Source organism: Chiloscyllium punctatum, unplaced genomic scaffold (genome assembly GCF_047496795.1).
Source record: "Chiloscyllium punctatum isolate Juve2018m unplaced genomic scaffold, sChiPun1.3 scaffold_158, whole genome shotgun sequence".
Classification (NCBI taxonomy): Eukaryota; Metazoa; Chordata; class Chondrichthyes; order Orectolobiformes; family Hemiscylliidae; genus Chiloscyllium; species Chiloscyllium punctatum.
In genome coordinates, this window is record NW_027309892.1 from 136285 (window position 1) to 147641 (window position 11357).

Sequence of the window (11357 nt, forward strand, 5' to 3'; positions counted from 1 at the left end):
TACTGATACTCTACCTCAAAACACCCATTTAGTACCACACTGTCTCAAATGTCACAATTATTGCCACACTGCCCCTATTGTCCCATTTACTTCTACTCTGCCCTAAGTCTCCCGTCTAATGCTGCACTGCGCCAACTCTCTCAATTTGTGAAACGCTGCCCAATTCCGCCGTTTCCAGTTATACTGCCCAAATTCTCTCCTTTATTCTCCAAGGCCCAATATTCGCGTTTGATGAAGCACTGCCCATTTGTCATTGATATAACTCATTTGATGGTGCAGGACTGCCTCAGGCTGAACCACTGACGGTGAGGCACTACCTCTCGCTTATCCTCAGATGGTGTGGCACTGCCTCAGGCTGACCTTCTGACGGTGAGACACAACCTCAGGCTGATCATCTGGCAGTGAGTCATTGCTTCAGGACGAAAATTGCAGTGCTTGGTCAGGAGTGCGCTAATCATCGAGCTGCAATACCCACAGTGCTGATCCTCTCATCGTGAGGGCCTACTTTAATTATGTAATGCCAGACAAGATCGACAGGCATGGGGCACTTCCTCAGTTCTGGCCATCTGCCAGGAGGGTGTAACTCAGTTGGTGCTGGTCTTCGGACAGAGCTTCTGTACGACCTCTGTCCTCACCCTCCAGTAGCGTGGCATTCCTTGGTTCTCGCCTCATTGCACTGAGTCACTGGGGGAATGCATTATTAACAAAGGATGAATATTCAGTCAGTGGCTCTGTGAAATGTACTCGCGGAGAACAGTACGAAGGTATTCAGAAAATTTCGGATGGTTGGTACGGAGGAGTGCTTCCGTTTTGCAGGGTCAGAAGTGAGGAAGTGTCTTTTTGTCTGAAATGCACCCCTGAGCCCGCGGGTTGTCACAAAGGCCAGTGCTGTGGGATTATCTGAGAATTGAGAGAGTGTCCTCGCCCCATTCTCCCACAGAGGTGTGCGCTCCTCTAATTCAATCATCCATTTAATGATATACTGTACAATTTCTCCCAGTTACTGCTATACTGCACCAATTAACACATGATCTGATGCACTTTTCCAAATGCTCTTACTGAGATAAACTCTTGCCCAATTCCTCCATTTCATCATTCCTTGCAATAACTCTCTAATTCATTGCTGCTCTGTTGAATTCTTAAATATAGGCATGGATAAGGTGGAACAAATGGTCTGTTTCTCTTGAGGGTTTCAATGCCCTGAAACAACTCTCCCATTTATCAGTCCTGCACAAATCCTGAAGCTGCATCAACTATCCCGTTATGTATTAACATGCCCCAGTTCTCCCATTTAAAATTTAGTTGCAACAGCCTGAATTCTCCAATATTGACCTCCTGTATCAGTTCATTCCATTTAATTTTTCTTTTCCACATCTGGGTGCCCTGCTCATTTTTGCTTTCACTTCGTGGTGCACTAATGCAAATCTCGAACTTTCTGATGCTTCCAAAATTACTTGTCTTCACTGATGCCCTGCACCGATTCTCCCATGAAGATATGAAATGCTCCAACTCTATAACATATTGGCAGTTCCAACACTTTTCTAATCTCCCAGTAAATGATGGAAACCATTTCGCCCATTTCCTGGTAACACCACGCAGTTTTCCCATTCCCTCATACCCGAATACTAATTCGCCCACTTCCTCATACGACAATAATAATTCTCCCATTTCCACATATCCGAACACGAATTCTCTCAATTCCTGATGCCCTAGCCCAAATTTCCCATTTAGAGTGCCCTAATTTAATTATCTCAAGCTCGAATTCTCTAATTTAGAAGCACTCTACACCAATTCTTCCATTACCTACGTCTCTACTATGATTGCCCCATATAGTGGTCCACTTCTGGATTTCTCCAATTTTGGCGTTTTCTGCATCAAATCTCCAAACCTGCACAAATGCTCCATCTAGTCATGAACGAAACAAACTTGCACATTGGGTGTTGTCTTGCCCCAGCTCTCCCATTTGGTTGTTTCCTGGTGTATATTTTCCACATAACGGTACCCCCCAAATTATGTTCATCTAGTGGTGCCCTGTATCGAATCTCCACTTTCCTGATCTTTCCAACATTCTCCTGTGGACTGATTGTCAGGCGAGTTCTCTCATTCACATATGCTCTGTTCTAGTTCTCTATGTCATTTGCACCCCACACTAATTGTCCCATTCAGTGTCACCGGAAACCAATTCTCATATTCACTAATGCCCAAACCCAAATCTCCCAGTGAGGGAGGCGCTGCTCAAACACGGTTTGTCATAATACATTAGAACAGATTGATTAAAATTAAAACTGGACGGTCAGTTCATCCCTTTTATGAATCTCCATCATTACTCCTTTGTAACAATTGTCCTCTGTCCAGATTCACAGCCGGTGTTCTCCACTTTCCTCCAATTCTCGAAGATAATAGCAATCTGTTCCAATTCTTTCATTTCCTGATGCCCTGTGCCAGTTCTTCAGTTCAGGGTACTGCAATACTAATTCCCCCCTTTACTGATGTCTGTAAGAGGTTCTCCACTCAGTGACGCCCAGTACCAGTTCTCAGATTTACTGGTGCACATGCTCAATCTCCCATTCAGTGTTGTCCTGCCTCAATTCTCCCATTCAGATTTGTACTTCCCTTGTTTTCCCATTTAGAGTGACACTAGCCCAACTCTCCTATTTTCTGACACACTGTCCCAGTTCTCCCGTTTAGTGCTACACTGCCTCTTTGACATTGTGAAATGTCCTCGGACGGTGTGGCACTGCCTCATGGTGACACTGTGACGATGAGACACGTTCTTAGGCTTACTCTCTGACAAAGAGGCACTGCCTCTGGTTGACCCTTTCATGGTGTGGCACTGCCTTAAGCTGACTCTCTGACGTTGAGGCAGTGCCTCAGGATGACGTTCTGATGGTGAGTCATTGCCTCAGGACTGAAATTGCCGTCCTTCTTCAGGAGAATCCTTATCCTCGAGCTGCAATACCCATAGTGCTGATCCCTCAGCGTGAGGATCTCCTTTAATTCTCGAGCAGGAAGCGTATAACCAGGAATGAGGTACTTCTTTGATTCTGGCCATCTGGCAGGAGAGTGCTTAACATTCGTTGTTGGCCTTCTGATAAGGTTTTTGTAAGGCCTCCGTTGTCACCCTGCAGTAGTGTGGCAGTCCTCCGTTTTTACCTCACTGCACTGTGGCACGAGGGGACTGCATTAGGAACAGAGCGGCAATATTCAGCCTGTGACTCTTTGTACTGAAGGTTGGGGGAACATTGCTGTGGTATGCAAACATTGTCGGTGTGTTGGTACGGGGGAGGGCTCCCTTGTTGGGAGGGTCGGAGGTGGGGAAATGTCTTATTGCCTGAGATTCATTCCCGAGGGAGTGACCTTTCACGGAGACAGTGAAGTTGCATTGTCTGAGAACTGACGGAGTGCGCTAACTCCATTCTCGCATTTCGAATGCCCTCTTCTAATTCTCCCATTCAATATTGTCCTACCTCGTTTACTGCTACACTTCCCCAAATATCCCATTTATTGCTACACTGCACCAATCCCCCCATTATCTGATGCCCTGTTCCAAATTCTCTCAGTGAGATAAACCCTTGCACAATTCTTCCATTTCTTCATCCCTTGCAGTGATTCTCCCATTCTTTGGCACGCTGATAAATTCTTAAATTTTTAGCATTGACAACTTGGATTTGTAACTGTGGGGCATGTCTCTATGATTCTATTTCTTGTTTCACTGCTCTGCACCAACTGTCCCAATTATCAACCCTGCATAAATCCTGGAAATGCACCAACTCTCCGATTAAGTAACGTCCTGACCCAGTTCTTCCATGTAGCATTTACTAACACATGCCTGAATTCCCTTACTATTGATATTGTGCATCAATTCATTCTAGTTAGTTGTTCCCTGATACAACTCTTCCACATATGGGTGCCCTTCTGATTTATTTTTCATTTCGTGGTGCACTGACCTGATTGTCTATTTCACTGATGCCTGCAGTGTTTCTATTTTTCACTGAGTCTCTGTCCTGATTTTGCATTTTGATGTGCTCTGCTCCATGTCTCTCACGTATTGGCACTCCCACTAATGTCCTAATCTCCCTATTAACTGTTGCCCACCAATTCATCCATTTATGCATATCCCTACATTAATCATCCCACTTCCTCACACCCCGACACTAAATCTCCCACTTCCTCAAACGGCTAATAATAATTCTCCCATTTCCTCATATCCCGATACAAATGATCGAATTTCCTGTTGCCCTCGTCCAGATATCTCACTTAAGGGTGCCTACTCCCATTCTCGCATTTAACGGTGCCTTTCACGAATTTTCTGATTTAGTTCTACTCTGCACCATTTCTTCCATTGACTATTTCTCTGCAATGATTCTCCCATGTGGTGGTCCACTGCCAGAGTTCTCCAATTTTGTTTTTTTTTCTGCATAAACCCTCTAAATTGCCAAACCTACACAAATCCTGACTTTAACGATGAACTGCACAAACTTTCCATTGAGTATTGTCTTGTCCCATGTCTCCCATTTGGTTGTCTCCTTACTTACATATTCTATATAATCGTGCCATGCTCAAATTCTCTTCATTCAGTGTTGTCCGAATCGAATCTCCACTTCCCTGCTCTTTATAACATATCTCTGACTTACTCATTCCCTGCCCGTGTTCTCCCATTATGTATGCTCTGTTCCAATACTCTATGTTGTGAGCACCCCACACCAATTCTCCCATTCAATGTTGCCCGAAACAATTCTTAGATGCATTGATAATCAAACCAAATTTTCCTAGAGAGGAGTGCCATACTGTGACTCGCTGAGTTAGTGGTGCCATACTCCAATTTGCTGTGAACCTTCCACTGCGCAGTTTTTCCATTCTCGTGGTTCATGCAGCAATTTTCCCAAATACAGCTTCACTTCCGTGCACCATTGTCCCATTTTCGAATCCTGCAGAAACTCTCTTTCAGTCAGCAACTGCAACTCCAGCCGCATTGAGTATCATCCAGCACCATTTCTCCCACTTCCGGCACCAATTCTCTCCGTTAGTGACACTAGCACCAATTCTCCTATTACTGACGTCCTCCATCAATTGTACCATTGGTTTGTTTCTGGATGCACCTTTTCCATGTATGGCTGCCCTGCTAAAAGTTTTTTTATTTCGTGGAGGACGGACTCGAATCTCTCATTTATTGATGCTTGAAAAATTGCTTCTTTTCACCGTTTCCCTCTCACTATTGTCCCACGTAGACGTGTTCATCACCAATTCTGTAATGAATTCGCAATTCATAGAATTTTTCTAATGTACTGGCACTGTGCAATTGTCATATTTACTGACAGCCACCAATTTTTCCTCTTGGTGACAGCCTGATATTCATTCTCGCATACACTGATGTCGCAGCTCGTATTTTCCATTTTGGTGTGCCCTACTCTAATACTCTCATTCACTGGTACCATGCCCCACTTCTCTAATTGAGATGCACTGTGCACCATTTAGAATTTCCCTGTAACAATTCACCCACTTAGCGGTCCCCTCACAGAAATGTCTATTTTTTGCGTTTCCTGAATCGAATTTCAAGTTGCCAGTTCTGCACAAATTCCCCCTTCAGTGGTGAACTGCATCAACTCGACGATTTGTAGAGTACTGTATCATAATACATCATAACAGCTTTATTAAAATTGAATCTAGACGGTCCATTTTTTCCTTTAGTTAATCTCCACCACTAACCTTTAGCATTTATCAATTTCCTGATTCGGTGCCTCTGTTCATCAACTTGCTGCAAGTCTCGAAGATATTAGTGCCTTGCACCAATTAGGTCATTTACTGATGCCCTGCACTAATTCTCCAGTTCAGTGTTGTACAATACTATTTCCCCCATTTACTGATATCTGGAACAGGTTCTCGACTCAATATTGCACTGTACAATTTACACATTTACTGGTGCCCCAGTCCAATTCTCTTATTCAACATTCTCTGTCCCAATTCTCCCTTTTGGTTTTGTGCTCGCCGTGTTTTCCCATTTCGGGTGAGACTTCCGCAATTCTCCCGTTCAGAGCTGCCCTACCGACATTCTCCCATTTAGTGCGACACTGACCAATTCTCTCATTCGGTGCAACACTGCACCAATGTTCCCCTTTCAATGCTACACTGCCCTTTTGACACTGTGGCACTCCATCTGACATTGAGGCACTCTCAGACTAACCCTCTGAAAATGAGGCACTACATCATGCTAACCATCTGACCTTGTGGCACTGCCTCACGTTGACACACTGGCGGTGCTGCGTTGTCTCAGGCCGAACTTTGATCATGAGGCAATGCCGCAGGATGACTTACCGACGATGAGGCATTGCCTCAGGCTGCAACACTAACGGCGAGACACCGCCTCAGGCGTGAAATTGCAGTCCTCCTTCAGGAGTGCCCTCATTATCGAGCGGCAATAACCACAGTGCTGATCCTCTCATTTTGACTGACCTCTTTCACACTAAAGTGTCAGACAGAATCTCCAGGTATAGTGCACTTACTCAGTTCTGGCCATCTGAAAGCGGGGGGTTACTCATAACGATACTGGTCATTTGAAGGCGCTTTTGTACTTACTTTAACCTCACACTCCAGTAGTATGAAATCCCTCGTTTGTGGTCTTGTTGCACTTTGCAACTGCGGGACTGAAGTATTAACAAAGAGTCCATACACAGCCAGTGGCTCTTTTCACTGAAGTTGGGGGGAGAAATACTGAAGTATTCTGAGACACTTGGACGTTTGGAGCGGGGGAATGCTTCCTTTTAGGATGGTCAATGGTGAGGTCGTGTCTTATTGTCTGCGATGGAGTCCTGAGTGAATGACTTGTCAAACATTCAGAGCTGTGGTATTGTCTGAGAACTGGTGGAGTGCCCTAGTTGCATTCTCCCATTTATGGGTTCCCTCCTTTAATTCTCCCATGCATTACGACCTGCTCCATTTACTGCTGCACTGGACCAAATCTCCCATTCGCTGCTGTACCTAACCGTTTCCCCAATTATCTGACGCTCTGTTCCAAATGTTCTTACTGAGATTAACAGTTGGCTATGGTTCCATTTCGTCATTCCTTGCAATTATTGTCCCATTCATTGGTTCACTGTTAAATTCATAAATATTAGGGATGCACAAGTTGGTCGGACGTGTCTGTTTCTCTGAAGCGATTCTCCATCATTTTCTTCAGTGTTTCACGACGCTGCACACTTTCTCCCATTTATCAATCCTGCACAAATTCTGGAAAAGCATCGCCTCTTCCATTTAATATTATAAATTATAATATTATAATATTAATATTAAGATTAATATTAATTAATATTAAAAATTAATTTAATATTCAACAGCACCTGCATGAATTCTTCAATTATTGATGCCCTGTGTCAATTCATTCCATTCAGCTATTCCCTGTACACCTCTTGCACGTATGGGTGCCCTGCTCATTTTTTTAATTTTCATTTCGTGGTGCACTGACCCAAATACCTATTTTGCTGTTGCTTCCAACATTTCTCCTTTACACTGATTCCCTGCCCCGATTCACATATTTAGATATGGTCTGTACCAATTCTCTGATATTTTGGCACTCCCACCAATTTTCTAATCTCCCACTTACGGATTGTCCCATTTACTCATACCCCTATACTTATTCTCCCATTTCCTCATACTCCGACACTAAATTCTCCTGCTTTTTCATACAATGATACTAATTCTGTCATTTCCTCATATCCCAGCACGATTCTCTCATTTTCTGATGCTCGAGTTCAATTCTCCCATTTCGGAGTGCCCTTCTTCTAATTCCAGCTTTTAATAGTGACTCGCATCAAATATCTAATTTCGGTCCACTCCGCACCACTTCTTCCATTAACTATGTCTCTGCAATGATTCTTCCATGTAGTCGTCCACTGCTGTAATTCTCCCATTTTGGCGTTTACTGCATCAAATTTTCAATTTGCCAATCCTGCACTAATCCTCCCTTTCGTCATGAGCTGAAGAAACTCTCCCACTGAGTATTGCCTTGCCCCAACTCTCCTGTTTTGTTGTTTCCTGACATACATCTCCCACATAATGGTGCGCTGCTCAAAGGTTTTTCAGTATTGGCGCCCTGCATTGAATGGCCACTTTCCTGCACTTTACAACATTTCTCCGACTTACTGATTCCTGCCCGTGTTCTGCCATTTACATGTGCTCTGTTCCAAGTCTGCATGCTTTAAGCACCCCACACCAATCCTCGAATTCAATATTGCCCTGCAACAATTCTCATGTTCATTGATACCCAAACCAAATTCTCCCAGTGTGCGGAAAGCCACTCTGACACTCTGAGTTAGTGGTTCCATACCCCAATTTGCTGTTAAAGTTCCACTGCACAATATTTCCATTTTGTGGTTCGTGCAACAATTGTCCGAAATACAGCTTCACGTCTGTGCACCATTCTCCCATTTTCGAATCCTGCACGAATCTTCTTTTCGTCAGCAACTGCATCTCCACCACAATTAATATGATTCAGCACCAATTCTGCCACGTCTTCCACCCATTCTCTACTTTCGTCACATCTGCACCAACTCTCCAATCAGTGATGTCCTGCATCAATTGTCCCATTGCGTTGTTTCCTGATACAATTCCTCCACGTATGGCTTCCCTGCTCAAAAGTTTTTTTATCATTTTTTGCTGGACGGACTCAAATCTCGACTTTACTGCTGCTTGCAACATGTTCTTTCTCAACAATTCCCTGCCCCTATTCATCAATTGGAGGTGTTCTGCTCAAATTCTTTAATGAATAAGCAATTTGTACTAATTTTCCAATGTAATCGCACTGTGAAACAATTCTCCCATTTACTGATACCCAACAATTCTCCCACTGCCTGACACCCCTTGACACCTGCCTTGGAAATTTAATCGACTCGAATCAACTGCTACCAAGGGCAAAGGAAAGGCTTTATTATTCAACCTCTGCATGCAGGGCGGCCAAAATACTTGGCAAAAGTGCCTTATGTAAGGGTTGTGAACAAAATTCACATATTATTTTTATACTATTTTTATCACATGCTCAAGGACAAGTCTTGGGAAACATTCGAGCTCATATTTTCTCATTCCCATGCCTTGGACATAATTATCTTTATGTTTTCCGAAGCTTTTTGCTGAACTCGGCTGCTCACAAGTCCAGGTTAAATGTTTTCAAAGTTCCGCAAAGACAAGCTCGACGCAGAATTCAGCAAAGTATTTGCATATTTCAGCGAAGTATTAAATTTTGCATATCATTCTCTGTCAGATTTCAGACTAAATGTTAATTTTATTAATATTCCATTACATTTTCCTAATGTTTTATCATTTTACAACAATGCAACAACCAAAAAAAAAAGCCAGAAAGCTATACATCAAAAATAATTTATGAACACCAGGCCTTTCCTCAGACACCACCTAACTCTAAAAAAGCTTTGTGGTGGTTTTGCCACTTACCTGGTTTGCCCGATACACAGCCCATATTCACACATCACATTCGTCAACGTTTCTGTAGGGTGCAGACAAGCAATCGGATCTTCCTTCTCTGGGGCCACGGATCGTTTTACCATTTCGTATCGTACTGCATTCATAAGAAAGTGGTGTAGGCAAGTACTCAACTGGGGACATATACAAAGCAGTATGAGGAGGACCAGTCCTACACCTAGTAGAACGTGCTGGGTCATCCCCCATAACAGAGGTGAGCCATCGGGAGCAGGAGTCATCTGCTCGTGGAGGCGGTCATATAGCTGCCATTATACCATTTATTAAACCAGTAATATTTTGGGACTCATCAGGAATATTAATACAGCATGAGGTACCTAACGTTTTGCAGACGTTTCTTCTCTTGGCCGTCAGGATATCTCGTACTAATCGATTTTGTGTCACTGCTTCCGAACCGCCATTAACTCAGTGTTAATGATTGCTCGGCCTTCCTCCATCTCATTTGCGAATACACCATATGCGAGAACGTTCTGCGAGTGTGTTCCCATTCCAATGCAGTGGGATGCTCCTTCGAGTTTGGCAATTGCTGCCCTTCAGGGCGAACACTGTTGTGTTACTGGACTGTATTGCGGGTTAGCAGCAACCCTTTTTCCCCGGGGGAGTGGTGGTACCCTTACTCTCCACCTGCCCCTATTAAACCTTCCATCCTGATTAGGTTAGATTAGTTAGAGTGTGGAAACAGTCTTTTCGGGTCAACAAGTCCACACTATACCAGCCGAAGCGCAACCCACCCATACATTTACCGAACACCTAACACTACGAGCAATTTAGCATGGCCCATTCACCCGACCTGCACATCTTGGTGAATGTGGGAGGAAAGTCACTCAGACACAGGGAGAATGTGCAAACTGCACACTGTCAGTCGCCTGAGGTGGGAATTAAACCTGGGTCTCTGGCGCTGTGAGGCAGCAATGATAACCACTGTGCCACCGTGCCGCTCATGGTCTGACCATTGGTAAAGGAACAAGCAATGTTTACGATCGTATCATTTGCGTATGTTGCTGTACAAGAGTCATTGTTCAAGTACAGCATGAAGATACACTGGGAGATACCTAAAAGGAGTCTGAGCCGATTGGTGCAAATGCACGTTTATCCACTGCAATCCACTGTGTGGAAGGCCGTGGTCGGTATCGTGTCAGTCTTGGGGCCGTAGTTAGCCTGGAGTTCGGGTGGTGAAACGAGATTTGCCCTAATTGCTCCCCTCTACCAGGGTCAGGCGAGTCGCCTCCCACGGAAGCAGACAGCTGGCATTTCTCGGCAGGCTCTTAGTAATTTGCTGGGCAGTCTACCGTTGGACTGTGTGCAAACATATCCAACAAGTGTAGCCAACGTCTAATCTCTAGTTTTATCTTAGGACCAAAGCAAATGTTCTGTCCCCTTCACATCTAGCAATGCCCTTCGCAGCTCCCAACCTACGAGCGTCGCATTTACGCCATTTATCTGCAGCAGGCAAATTACCCTACAGCTTTAGACTTGCTCTCTCGCCACGGCCGTATCCCTTCAGGTTCGGGTGTGTCATTAATGCCCTTTGACCGGCTTGGAGTTAGGTTTATGAACTGGTTTGATTGGTTGGCATGCCCCAGTGCTACTGTTTGCTGTAGTACCTTCTGCACTGCATCTCGGGGGGCGGGGGGCGACTGCACCACGATATTCACCTGTCTACAGATGTTGGAGAAGAATCTATCTATTCCACACCACGAGACTCCCTCATCGCTCTTCTGAGTCCTACCTTGATCATAGAATATTTATTTCCCGTGTCAGGTGCTACGTTTGCCGTGGTGGCTCCTACGAAGTGCCAGTAACTGGCGCGGCATGGATCCCTGCAAAAATATTAATTATCGAATTTATAGTCGTGTTTGTTACTGAACGGCTAT